Raw genomic sequence first — 10841 nt, forward strand, 5'->3', positions numbered from 1 at the left:
TTGGATCAACAACGTCGACAAATCCACACGTCCAACCGTTCTTCAAGATCAAGCCCAAAAGCCCTTGAAGATCTGTTCATCACTGTTTCTTCAAGATCAAGCCCAAAAGCCCTTGAAGATCCGTTCATCACCGTTACTCAAGATCAAGCCCCAACGGCTCCTTGAAGATCCGCTCAAATCCACCTTCAAAGATCAAGCCCACGGCCCTTTGAAGAAATCTCCAGCCCAATCCAAGATCAAGCCTCGAATGGCCCTTGGATCGACATCTACAGTAAGGGACTTCAAAACGCATCTCCTACACGTGACAATCACATGTATACGACACGCCTTGAAGTGGGGGCATTTGTAGACATCGAAATTTCGGTAAATAAATGTTGACCGATAAATCAAAGTGTCAACGCTCATGTATTACATAAATTTTACACGTAGCGTGTGACTCAACGAAAATTGAAATGAGTTGGAAAAGTCATCAAATAAGACACGTGTCAACACCTGGCAGAAACGACTTATTTCATCTGGGATATTATATTCAAAATTAGGCATTGGAAAATTCTATAAATACAAGCCTATTTCATTCATTTTGTGGGGGGGGACCAAAAATCATTAGGCAAAACTCTTGAAGCTCTGAAGCTCTGAAACTCCGAAGCTCTCAAGCATCCAGGTTCCCGAAGAATCAAGAAAGCGTTCTTCGTTCATCGTTCATCCTAAGATCAAGCCCCAACGGCCCTTTGGATCAACAATCATCCACCAATTCAAGATCAAGCCCCGACGGCCCTTGAAGAAAGTGTTCCTCGTTCTTCGTTCATCGTTCTTCCAAGATCAAGCCTCAACGGCCCCTTGGATCAACCATCCACCAATTCAAGATCAAGCCCCGACGGCCCTTGAAGAAAGCACCATCGTTCATCATCCGTTCATCCAAGATCAAGCCCCAATGGCCCTTTGGATCAACAACGTCGACAAATCCACACACATCCAACCGTTCTTCAAGATTAAGCCCAAAAGCCCTTGAAGATCTGTTCATCACTGTTTCTTCAAGATCAAGCCCAAAAGCCCTTGAAGATCCGTTCATCACTGTTCTTCAAAGATCAAGCCCAAAAGCCCCTTTGAAGATCCGCTCAAATCCATCTTCAAGATCAAGCCCAAAAGCCCTTGGAGATCCGTTCATCACTGTTCTTCAAAGATCAAGCCCAAAGGCTCCTTGAAGATCCGCTCAAATCCACTTTCAAAGATCAAGCCCACGGCCCTTAAAGAACATTCATCCAAGATCAAGCCTCGACGGCCCTTGGATCAATCGCACATCCACAAATACACACCTTACGGAGATCGAATCAGAGGATCAAAATAGAAAGAGATTGTAACCCAAAATCATCAAATACACAAATATTTGTTTGTGCACGTTGTTCTTGTCTCTTTCGTTTCAGGAATTTTCCGTGTTCACAAATTGGCACGCCCAGTGGGACAATCTCTGCCTCTCATCTCTTTCTCCGTTCAAGAAGATCAAAACGCACTTCCAAAATTAATGGCATCAAGGAAGGCTCAAACTGCTCCCGCAACTGGTGTCACTTTGGGCATCACGACTCGAAGCATGGCAAGAGCTACTTCTGCCACCTTTTTCACCTCTGCATCAACTCTGCCAAGGGAACAAAAGCACCCAAGGCACAAGCCCTTGATCACCTTAGCCTCACTAAGGGCACCAAGGGGGGGAAGCCCAAGGAAATACTCCGAATCCATGCTCTCCGATGCCGATTCAAGCGGCAGTGCAGCCATGCAAGTCATGACCATTGGAGCAACTTCAATCGATGAGCAGCTGGCTCAGATGAATGAAGCAATCGCAAGGCTAACCCGAACTGTGGAAGAAAAAGACTTGCAAATTGCAGCACTCGTCAATCGACTAGAGGCGCAGGACGGCGATAAACCTGACCCAGAGAATGATCCACTAAAGAGAAGAGAGGACGAAGAAGAGGAGCCTCAGGTGGAGAAAAACGACGCGAAGCCGGAGCCAGACCAAGCAGCGGCACTCATGGGATCTCTTTCTATCCAGCAGCTGCAGGAGATGATCACCAACACCATCAAGGCACAGTACGAATGGAGCTCACATACCTCCTTGTTCTACTCGAAGCCCTATTCCAAGAAGATTGATGCCCTAAGGATGCCAAGGGGTTATCAACCACCAAAGTTCATGCAGTTTGATGGAAAAGGAAACCCAAAGCAGCACGTTGCACATTTCGTCGAAACTTGCAACAACGCGGGGACGGAGGGAGACTACCTCGCCAAGCAGTTTGTGCGCTCGCTGAAAGGAAACGCCTTTGAGTGGTACACAGACCTAGAACCTGAGACCATCAACAGCTGGGAGCAATTAGAGCGGGAATTCCTCAACCGCTTCTATAGCACCCGCCGCACTGTGAGCATGCTAGAGCTAACAAGCACAAAGCAGTGGAAGGACGAACCAGTCATTGACTACATCAACAGATGGCGCACTCTAAGCCTCGACTGTAAAGATAGGCTCTCGGAAACCTCTTCAATCGAAATGTGCATCCAAGGCATGCAATGGGGTTTGCAATACATCATTCAAGGCATTAAACCGCGGACCTTCGAGGAATTGGCCACTCGCGCCCATTACATGGAGTTGAGCATCGCCCATCATGGGAAGAAAGAACTGATCGCCGATTACAAGAACGACAAAGTTCTTGGGACAAAGGTGGAAAAGGCTGCATGGAAACCCACCAAGGAAGCGATGACGGTCAACACAGCTCCCGTCAAAATCTCCACACGAGGCAAGGCGATTCAAACCGAAGCTTTTCATGATCAAGAGATACGTAGACGCACTTTGAAGGAGCTTGAGGAGAAGATTTATCCATTCCCCGACTCTGATGTAGTTGCCATGCTGGATGACCTGTTGGACAAGAAGGTGATCAATTTGCCTGAGTGCAGACGGGCGGAAGAGATGAATCGTACCGACAGTCCAAGATACTGTAAATTCCACCGCTTCATCAGTCATCCGACAGAAAAGTGCTTCGTGTTGAAAGATCTCATCATGAAGCTGGCTCAGAAAGGAATCATTGAGCTAGATCTTGACGATGTGGTGAAGTCAAACTATACCACCTTCACTTCTGGCTCTTCCGATTCAAAGTTTTCACCTCAACCGCTGGGGGCATCCTCCAAGACAAGCAAAGTTGAAGGAGGGACTCAAGTCACTCATAAGAAAGTGCACAAGAAGCATACGTCTCCTCCACATGTCCGCCAATCGGAAAGGGGGCAAAGCAGCTCTTGTCAACCTACAAAGCAACGTGAACGTGTTGAAGATGATGAAATTTCGACACATGGATCGTCCATCCCCATCACGATGCGTGATTTCTTTCCTGAATACTTCTTCAATCACTCAGTCAAGGCTCCTTGCTATGAAGATTGCGAGGAACGGCTCTCCTGGATCGCTTGACGAACCAACAAAGCTCCTGATCTGCAAGAGCCTAAACTGCAAGACACAAGGCTCCTCGCCTGCACGAGCCTAAACTGCATGGCACAATGCTCCTGGTCTGCACGAGCATAAAAGGCAACACCAACGCTCCTGGTCCGCACGAGCACAAAAGACGGCACCAAATCGCTCCTTGCCTGCACGAGTTGAAACTGCAAACGGCACCACCAAAAGAAAATACAAAAAAAATATCTATGTATTTGAACTACGTTATGACTTGATCTCTTCTTTGGAAGGGTACGTAGGCAATTCGAACGTTCAACTTCGAGTACAGTCACGTCAAAAAAAAAAAGGTTTTATTAAGTGTTTTACTATTGAAAGTCAATATTATTACATTCCTTGTACAAAAAAAAAAAAAAAAAAAAAAAAAAAAAAGAAGAAAAAAAAATCAGCAAGTCCATAAAGCCCAAGCCCAGCGGCCGAGAGCCTGGTCATTCAAAGCCTTCCAAGTCGTCTTCTCCATCGCAATTCCCAAATCAAAACCCTAATTAATAGCCATGCCTTTTCTTTTTTCATCTTCAGTTGCTTCTTTGGAGCTCACAGAAGATTCAAATTTTAACTTCCCCTTCTCAATTTTCGCTTTTTCCTTTGAAGTTTGGGATTTTTTTTTGTTTGCGAATTTTGACTGAAAAACCCTAGAAGTTCGACAGCTTCCATTTCCAAGCTCCGAGTTTTCTTTTCACTTATCTGGGTTTTTGCCTTTTCGAATTTGAACTGAACACCCTAATCCCGAGAGCTTAAATTTTCAAGCTTGGGATTGTAATTTCACTGTTTTAGATTTGTTTTACCTAATCAGTGGCTAAAAATCCCAAATTTCATTGTTTTTTTGGTTCGAGAATTCGTCCCGTTGGTTTGTGCTAAGAAGAAGCTGTGATTGTTTCAGAGGAATAGCAAGAAAAGTTTTCAAATTTCGTCGAAATGTCGGTCGAGAGGTCCTTCGAAGTTTGGGAGGAGGTGCAGCGCCATGGGCAGGACTTGGCGGATCGCCTCACGCAGGGATTCACGGGTTTGATTCAGTCTCATATCACTCCACCGCCGATCCGCTCACCTGGTCTGAGACTCCACTCGTCGTCATCTCCAAACCCATAAGCGTCGCAACCAACCAAGGGGACGAAGAAAGTCGCCATTGCTGCTTCGGTCGGAATCGTGACTCTCGGAATGCTTTCCGGACTCGTCTTCTTCCTGTACCGCCACCGAGTCAAGCATCCGTCCGAGTCTCAGAAACTCGTCAATGGCAGAATACACAGGTCCCAGAGATTCACAGACGACCTGAGAGTCCCACCCTCGAGCTTCCTCTACATTAGCACAGTCGAACCCAGCCACACGTCGACAACGAGCAGTAAAGCCGTTAGCGAACCAACAACTGAAGAATTGAATCGGTCTCCGTATCGCAAATCGAACTCTATCAAAAGATCGAATCGGTACCGGCCGAGTCCCGAGTTGCAGCTGCTTCCTCCTCTTCATCACCACTTAGCTCTCCATCTCTGTGAGTCTGTGAGCATCTGGGGAGGGCTCTGAGATTACCAGTGTGTGTGTGGTGGCGGATTAGATTGGCAAAACTAACACTGGCGGATCTCAAGTCAAAGTTTCTGAAGGTGTACTCCGTTCTGAAATCAGAGCTGATGGAAGACCCTGTTTTCAACCTCACGAAGGACTCTCGCCAATGGGTCGAGCGGATGCTGGACTACAATGTGCCTGGAGGAAAGCTCGATCGGGGATTGTCTGTTTTTGACAGCTATCAGTCGGTGCAACAAGGAAGAGGAGGAGGACGTGTGCCGGATCTATGGAAACCCGGACGACGCCGATAACCCGCTCCGGTACCCGTACGCTTGTAGCGGAAGCATCAAATTTGTGCACCAGGATTGCCTCATACAGTGGCTCAATCACAGCAATGTTCGCCAATGTGAGGCATTTATGTGAGCTAGGAGGACAGGATGTTGACAGAGAAGACGAAGAGGAAAGAAATGGTGCCCGTGCTACAAGGAGAGCTCCTGGACAAGCTAACAGGAACTTTGTTGGTGATGTGAATGGGGAAGATGCTGTCGAAGCACAAGGGATTGCCGGAGCAGGTCAAATGATTAGAAGGAATGCAGAAAATGTTGCTGCTCGGTGGTAGATGCAGGCAGCTCGTCTTGAAGCTCATGTGGAACAGTGTTTGATGGTCTGGATGATGCTGATGGCGCTGAGGATGTACCGTTTGATGAGCTTGGGATTTTTTTTGGCATTGCCCAGGAGCCTCAGATTGTGCAAAACTCTGGTTTTGTCTTAAAAGTTAAAATCTTGGAAATTGAGATGCTTCGTCATGTTTACAACAGATCCTTTGGAATGATGTTTCCTCTCACTACCTTGAACAAGAACAAGGTAAGCCAAGAGACGACGGCCTCCGACTCGAAGTCTGCTCCATATTGTCTCTCTCGCCTTCATCCGCGATGGCAGGTAGTGCAACGGGAAGTGGGCTGTGCTCTGTGCCTATGGTCAGCTTAGTGGTAGTGCAACGGGTGTGTAATGGCGGTGCTCGGTGGCAGTACAACGGGTGTGCAGCGGCTGTGCTCAATGGTTGGGCTCAGTGGCTGTGCTCTGGGTTCTAGCTGGATCCGACGTCAAGACAACCTCCACCTCCTCCGTCTCTTGCCTCGCAGCTGCCACCAACTTCAAAGACCGCTGTCAAACGACTAGCCGGCCGAGAAGCTCTTCCCCGAAGCTCGGCTCCATCCCTGCAAATTACTCAACCCATCATCCAACTTTATATGAAAAAAAAATATATAATAAAAAAGGGGATGGTGGATCAAAGATGGGGAACAGCCAGATCAAAAGCCTCTGGTGGTGCATGGGCACCATGTGCAAAAAAAAAAAAAATGGTGCGTCTGGCACCATGTGCAGAAAAACAAAGAAAAAAAAAACATATATATATATATTTAAAATTAAAAAAAATATATATATATATATAATATATATATAAAATAAAATAAAAATAAAAAAAAAGAAAAGAAAATGAAGTTATGATAATGTGGTGTGTATGTACATAATATATGTATATATATAGCATAAAAAAATAAAAAAATAATATATATGCATGGAGAGAAATAAAGTCCATTTTTATTTATTTTTCTGGAAATTTTACATAAATTTGCATTATACATACCTTAAAAAAAAAAAAAAAAAAAAAAAAAATCAAATCAAATTTACAAGAGGGGATCTTCAAGGACGATCAGGTGCCGCCTCACCACTCGGCAGAGCTCCAGAAATGAGAGGCGCTGGAGGTTGACTGTTTGAAGCCTCACCACTCAGCGAAACTCCAGGAAGAGGAGGAGCCAAAGGTTGATCATTTGGAGCTTCATTATGCGGTACAGCCCCAGAAGACGAAGGCAAATGCTGCTGGAACAAACCTACAAACCTCTGATGATCAAGTAAAATCTGACCATCAGATTCCTGCATCTGGTTAATCTTTCTCTTCATGTTTGTCGCATAGCTATGTGCGAGCTTATGCAACTGTTTATTCTCCTGCTTGAGCCCTCTAATCTCTTGTTTGAGACTCATCACTTCAGCCGCCAACGATTCAACTTGACGGGTTCGAGCAAATAGGCGTTGGGCCATATTAGACACAGAACCTGCACACTGCACACTGAGAGCCAGAGAATCCTTAACAGCCAACTCATCAGACCGTTTGGAAAGTAGTCTGTTATCTCTAGGAGTGACAAGGTTTCGGGCCACCACCGCAGCGGTCATATCATTCTTCACCACCGAATCCCCAACGGTAAGAGGACCAGTGGGGGATATGAAGGATGGGCGCCATATGTTGTCTGGAGAAGGCGGAACTGCCTCTTCACCAAGATTCAAGTCAAAACGACGGTCGGAGGGTCCAGACATTTTCAAAGTATTGAAGAAAAAAGAGATCGGACAAATCAAGATCTTAGAAGTGCAAGAAGGGAGTTTTCACAAGCGAAAATTCAAGTGTGCTTTGAAACGAACAGCGTGCCTCTATAAAAAAAAAATCAGCACTCGACGGGATTTCAGAGATCGAAGAGGCGAGCTCAGAATTCGAAGCGGCCATTCAAAAATCGAAGAGGCAAGCTCAGAAATCAGAAAAGCATCTTGCTTTTCCAGACCCGTCGGCACCCGTCACACGCAAACTCAACTTTGCGGAAATCACGGGTAATTTGTCGAAGCGCCGATCCCAGTTATCGAAGAGGCGCCATCCTTTTTTTCAGCCGCGTCAACACCTGTCACATGCACACTCAGCTTGGCAAAAATCACGGGCAATTTGTCGAAGATTTTCGGTGAAGGAGAAAGCACGTGAAGTATACTGTTCAATCATCCAACGGTTGTCGACACGAGTGAAAGAATAGTACATCTACAGGTGTTAAAGAACTTCCTATAACTGTCCACCTTCACCTTCCATAGCAAGGCAGACATACAGAACCTTTCTTCATCTCTGAGAATGCCTTCCCAACGAAGCCTCTTGAGTTACCCAGTGTTCCTTATTCCTTGGGGTACCTCTGCAAGCCAATAACTCCAAAGCAAAAGTATCTCATATCACTAGGGTAGAAAGCAAGAGTATCTCATATCATGCGTTCTCCCTGTCCTTTCCTTTGTCCTTGTTCTTACCTACAAAGACAAGGATAAAGAAAACAATATGCCGGAACTTCCACTCAAACTCGGGTAAGGAACCGACTGCTTGGAACCCTTCCCTGATTGCCTACCTAGCACTGCTCTCGAGTACTCGCCTTCCACTGCTGCTGTACTTTCAAAGAAGCTGCCACATCTGCCTGGAGAACAGATAAGGCAAGTGAAAATGATACCTTGCAGCATGTGGAGACAAGGTGCAGAAGGAACAAGCAGAGAAGAATGCGGTCTCCACGGTCAACTCAGCAGAAGGAGTCCGAACTGAGGAACTCGAGAAGCTGCCATATCTACCTGAAGAAACAAGCAGAGAAGAATGCAGCATGCACAGTCAACTCAGCAGAAAGAGTCCGAGATGAAGAACTCGAGAAGATGTCACATCTGCCTGAGGACAGTGAACTTGTTTTGATCCTCAAATTCTTGGGTTGACTTACTAGGCGTTGTGGGCTGCACGTGCCGATTCACCACCCTTGAATCGAATCCTTAAAGATCAAGTCACCAACTGGAAGAAGAGTTCATCAATCTTGAAGATCATACCGTTGACCAAACTGCTCAGGTATGAATTAGAAAGATTGAACAAAGAAACAGGTTGTCACCTTTACCTCGTGCCTGCTTGTCATGTGTTCGAGTCAACCTTCAAGAATCAAGCCTCAACGGCCCTTGAAGAAGCTTCCAGCCAAATTCAAAAATCAAGCCTCGACGGCCCTGGAAGAAATCAAGTCCGATTCAAGATCAAGTGTCTACGACTCTTGAATCAAAACCTAGTTCAAGAATAAGCTGTGGAAAATCAACAAGTGGAGGAATCCAGAAAATCCTCCAACCCAGTTCAAGATTAAAGCTGTGGAAAGTCAACAAAGCGCAACAAAATACGTGCCGATTCACCCACTACCAAAGCCAAAGATCATCTACCACATGAAGCTCCTTGTGGTCCAATTTCAACCTTCAAGATCAAGTCTCGACGGCCCTTGAAGAAATCTCAAGCCCAATTCAAGATCAAGCCTCAAACGGCCCTTGAAGAAATCTCCAGCCCAATCCAAGATCAAGCCTCGAATGGCCCTTGGATCGACATCTACAGTAAGGGACTTCAAAACGCATCTCCTACACGTGACAATCACATGTATACGACACGCCTTGAAGTGGGGGCATTTGTAGACATCGAAATTTCGGTAAATAAATGTTGACCGATAAATCAAAGTGTCAACGCTCATGTATTACATAAATTTTACACGTAGCGTGTGACTCAACGAAAATTGAAATGAGTTGGAAAAGTCATCAAATAAGACACGTGTCAACACCTGGCAGAAACGACTTATTTCATCTGGGATATTATATTCAAAATTAGGCATTGGAAAATTCTATAAATACAAGCCTATTTCATTCATTTTGTGGGGGAAACCAAAATCATTAGGCAAAACTCTTGAAGCTCTGAAGCTCTGAAACTCCGAAGCTCTCAAGCATCCAGGTTCTCGAAGAATCAAGAAAGCGTTCTTCGTTCATCGTTCATCCTAAGATCAAGCCCCAACGGCCCTTTGGATCAACAATCATCCACCAATTCAAGATCAAGCCCCGACGACCCTTGAAGAAAGTGTTCTTCGTTCTTCGTTCATCGTTCTTCCAAGACCAAGCCCCAACGGCCCTTTGGATCAACAACGTCGACAAATCCACACGTCCAACCGTTCTTCAAGATCAAGCCCAAAAGCCCTTGAAGATCTGTTCATCACTGTTTCTTCAAGATCAAGCCCAAAAGCCCTTGAAGATCCGTTCATCACCGTTACTCAAGATCAAGCCCCAACGGCTCCTTGAAGATCCGCTCAAATCCACCTTCAAATATCAAGCCCACGGCCCTTTGAAGAAACGTCCAACAGTTCATCCAAGATCAAGCCCCAACGGCCCTTAGATCAACGAAACATCCACAAATCAACACCTTACGGAGATCGAATCAGAGGATCAAATTAGAGAGAGATTGTAACCCAAAATCATCAAATACAAATATTTGTTTGTGCGCGTTGTTCTTGTCTCTTTCGTTTCAGGAATTTTCCGTGTTCACAGTGGTATCCACTAGTGTAAATATTTTAAATTGAAGATCGAGTTCATTCATTGTATTCGTATAGGGTCAAGGAGTGTAACTGTAAAAAATCATCAAAATCGGAGTTAAAATAACAGTTAAAAATTGATTTTTCATTGATAACCGTCGAAAAGTTTTGTCCTATTGCTTGATCTCTGAATGTTTGTTTTTTGCAATTTTTGGTGAATGCGATCTCAAAGTATATATAAACATGTTTGACGGTTAGATCGTTAAAACTAGTTTCGTATAATGCGTATCTCATCAAAACAATAGATTCACTAACACTTAAGAGTTTATTCATACTTTTATTAAGTACAATATAAGATTTTGTGGTATCCACTAGTGCAAATATTTTAAATTGAAGATCGAGTTCATTTATTGTATTCGTATAGGGTCAAGGAGTGTCGCTATGAAAAATTATCAAAATCGAAGTTAAAATAACCGTTAAATCGTGATTTTTCGATGATAGTCATCGAAACGTTTTGTCTCGTTACTTGATCTCTGAATGTTTGTTTTTTGCGATTTTTGGCGTATACAATCTTGAAGCATATACAAACAAGTTTGACGGTTGGATCATTGAAATTAGTTTCATAGAATGCGTATCCCATCAAAACGATAGATTCACTAACACTTAAGAGTTTATTCATATTTTCATTAATTATAACATAAGATTTTATGTTATCC

This window comes from Malus domestica, chromosome 15, assembly GCF_042453785.1.
Source record: "Malus domestica chromosome 15, GDT2T_hap1".
NCBI lineage: Eukaryota > Viridiplantae > Streptophyta > Magnoliopsida > Rosales > Rosaceae > Malus > Malus domestica.